The sequence below is a fragment of the Mandrillus leucophaeus genome, unplaced genomic scaffold (assembly GCF_000951045.1).
Source record: "Mandrillus leucophaeus isolate KB7577 unplaced genomic scaffold, Mleu.le_1.0 Scaffold186, whole genome shotgun sequence".
Taxonomy (NCBI): Eukaryota; Metazoa; Chordata; class Mammalia; order Primates; family Cercopithecidae; genus Mandrillus; species Mandrillus leucophaeus.
The window spans coordinates 6,700,159-6,703,537 of NW_012101876.1; the positions used below are offsets into that span (position 1 = coordinate 6,700,159).

The 3,379-nt window shown below is 35.2% G+C and overlaps 1 protein-coding gene across 1 annotated transcript in view; it reads left to right on the top strand.

The window, feature by feature from the left end:
* UBA5 (ubiquitin-like modifier activating enzyme 5) overlaps positions 1–3,379 on the top strand; it is a 21,667-nt gene that overhangs the window by 11,850 nt on the left and 6,438 nt on the right. The gene's annotated exons all lie outside the window — the stretch shown is intronic.

Genomic DNA, 3,379 nt, shown 5'->3' on the forward strand with positions numbered 1-3,379 from the left:
TTGAAATGTGTTTTCTTTTATTCTTGTTCATGTAGTGTGCTCCACCACTTGTAGTTGCTGCAAATATTGATGAAAAGACTCTGAAACGAGAAGGTGTTTGTGCAGCCAGTCTTCCTACCACTATGGGTGTGGTTGCCGGGATCTTAGTACAAAACGTGTTAAAGTAAGTCGGGGCTAATTTTTCTGAATAGTCTTGTGTGCTTTCAATAAAAATAAATATATTTCACAAAGCATTTCAGAAATTAAAATTATAAGCTAAGTCTATAGTTACTTTTAAATGTAGTTTTAAATGTTTTATATATGCATACGTGTACATTCTATTTTATATATGTATGTCTACTTTTCATATATATTGCTATATTAAATATTATGTATATTGATACTCATACATGAATATATAGAATGTCAGTTACTCCCTGCATTTGGAATAGCTTTTATGAAATGATACAATGGTAGTGACATATTTATTTATGAAGCATTAACCAAATGATTTAAATCTTTCCAAGTCTGACCAGTGGATGGAGACTTAAACACACTTGTTTCTACTATCTTGATTTAAGTCTTACCAAAAATAACCCCAATGTGACTAAACAGTAATTATTAATGTTAATGTAATTAAACATTGTTACTGTAAATTTTACACTTACATATACATAAAATGTTAACATTTATATTAGTGTTAATATAAAACGCATTAACAATACTTAAAAAAAAAAAAACAGATTCTTAAAATCTGCTTTTGGATACCTCTGCTATCCAAAAACAAACATCCAGCAACTTTACTATCTAAACTATAGCTAAAAAGAAGGGAAAAGATTTCTTTGCTGCTAAAATTTATGTCAGAGTTTATGAATCAACTCATACTTCATTAAAAGCAGATCCCCTTTAGGTGTTCTCTAATTCAGGCCATTTATTTTCCCTCATTTCACAACTTTAATAAGCTTAGTTGTATACCCTAAGCCTCCAATATAATAAGAACAAACTGCAACAAGATACATGGAGGCACCAAACAATAAGAAGTGTCAGTTGCTAGCAAAGAAATTGAAAAAAGCATACATATAAACTCTCAAAGTAATGGTCTAGGGCTATTTCATATGAGCAAATAGCCTGTTTAGACAGTATTAGGCCCTGTCTAAACAAAACATTTCATAGTATGATACAAAAAAGAAGCAAAGAATCATGGCTAACCAAGTATTCTCTTAAGGATGTGTCCTATTTAGCTAGCCCCTCTGTTGATGGTCATTTAGGCTACTTAATTCTTTTTTTTTTTTTTTTATTAACAATGCTACAGGCTACATCTTGTATATATCTCTGAATACTAGATCGATCTCTCTTCTTTTTCTTTTTTTGGAGACAAGGTCTCACTGTGTTGCCCAAGCTGGAGTGCAGTGGCACAATCATGGCTCACTGCAGCCTCAACCTCCCGAGCTCAAGTGATCCTCCCACCTCAGCCTTCCAAGTAGTTGGAAGTACAGGTGTATGCCACAATGCCTGGCTAATTTTTGTATTTTTTGTAGAGACAAAGTTTCATCACGTTGCTCAGGCTGGTCTTGAACTCCTGAGCTTAAGTGATCTGCCCACTTTAGCCTCCCAAAGTGTTGGGATTACAGGCCACCGTGCCCAGCCTAGAGTTTTCTATAGTACATTTTTTTTTTAAAAAAAAAACAGGGTTTCACTCTGTCACCCAGGCTGGAGCGCAGAGGCACAATCTCAGCTAATTGCAGTCTCCACCTTCCAGGTTCAAGTGATCCTCCTACCTCAGCCTCCCAGGTAGCTGTGACTACAAGCACCCACCACCACGCCCAGCTAATTTTTATGTATTTTTTGTAGAAACAGAGTCTCCTTATGTTCCCCAGGCTGGTCTTGAACTCTTGGGCTGAAGCAGTCTGCCCATATCGGCCTCCCAAAGTGTTAGGAATTATAGGCATGAGCCACTGCACCCGGCCTATAGTACACATTTTTTTAAAGTAGAATTTCTGAATTTATGAAATATTTACTAAATTTCTCCTGCAAAAGGATTATACATTTGTATTATAGTTTAGATTATACATTTGTATCATAGTTTAGGACTACCTGGTTGACCCATACCTTTGATAACTTTGGGTATCATCAAACTCTGTAACCTTTGTCATTCTGGTGGGTAAAAAATAGGCATTTAATTTTTATTTTTATTTGTGAAAAAAGTTGAACACTTCATCTGTGAATTGTCTGCTAATAGTTGTTGCTCTTTTTTGTTTTGTTGTATATTAAGAATGTGTATTTGCAAATATTTTTCTTTTGTCATTTATCTTTTTTATGTGATTTTTTCTGTATAAAAACTTTTATTAGGTTAGTGCAAAGGTAATTGCAGATTTTGTCATTACGTTTAACAAAAACTGCAATTACTTTTGCGCCAACCTAATAAAAGACATCAGATTGGCTGGGTGCAGTGGCTCACGCCTGTAATCCCAACAATTTGGGAGGCCAAGGCAGGCAGATCGCTTGAGCCCAGGAATTCGAGACCAGCCTGGGGCAACATGGCAAAGCCCCATCTTTACCAAAAAAAATGCAAAAATTAGCCAAGCGTGGTGGTGCTTGCCTGTAATCACAGCTACTTGGGAGACTGAGATGGGATTGCTTGAGCCTGGGAGGGTGAGGCTACAGTAAGCCATGATCACACCACTGTACTCCAGTATGGGCAGCAGAGTAAAAAGTATCAGATTTGACTGGGAAGAGGACAGGAGGGAGCTGGAGGCACATGGGATGCTGAAAATGTTCTATATCTTGATCTAGTGACGGTTCCATGAAAGATTCATACAAAATTTTACTGAGCTATACATTTAAGATTGTGCATTTTATAGTAAATTACATACAAAATGTTAAAAAAAATTAAGTAGCTTTAATACCATATATCAGGGATTTAAAAAATACACTTCTCCCACATTTTAGCTTCTCTGAAATCAGCATGCTTCTTGAAGTTATTGACATGTAATAGTTTAGCTGCCAGCATTTAATCTTTATTAGAGGTTCAAAAAAATAGTGTGTTCTACAGTTGATGAAATGGAGTAATCTTTTCTTTCCTTCATTCAATAAATACTGAAGCATCTACTATGAGCCAGGCACTGTAAATAAGAGAAAATTGCTGTTTTCTGGATGCAGATTTCTGTTTTCTGATTTAAAAAGTGTATCATTTACCTATTTCAAAGTTATTTTTTAAAAATTTAACTGTTCTAGTATTTTTCATGGTTTTAATTTCTTTATGTCTACTTTGATTTTTCTAGGTTTCTGTTAAATTTTGGTACTGTTAGTTTTTACCTTGGATACAATGCAATGCAGGATTTTTTTCCTACTATGTCCATGAAGCCAAATCCCCAGTGTGATGACAGAAATTGCAGGAAGC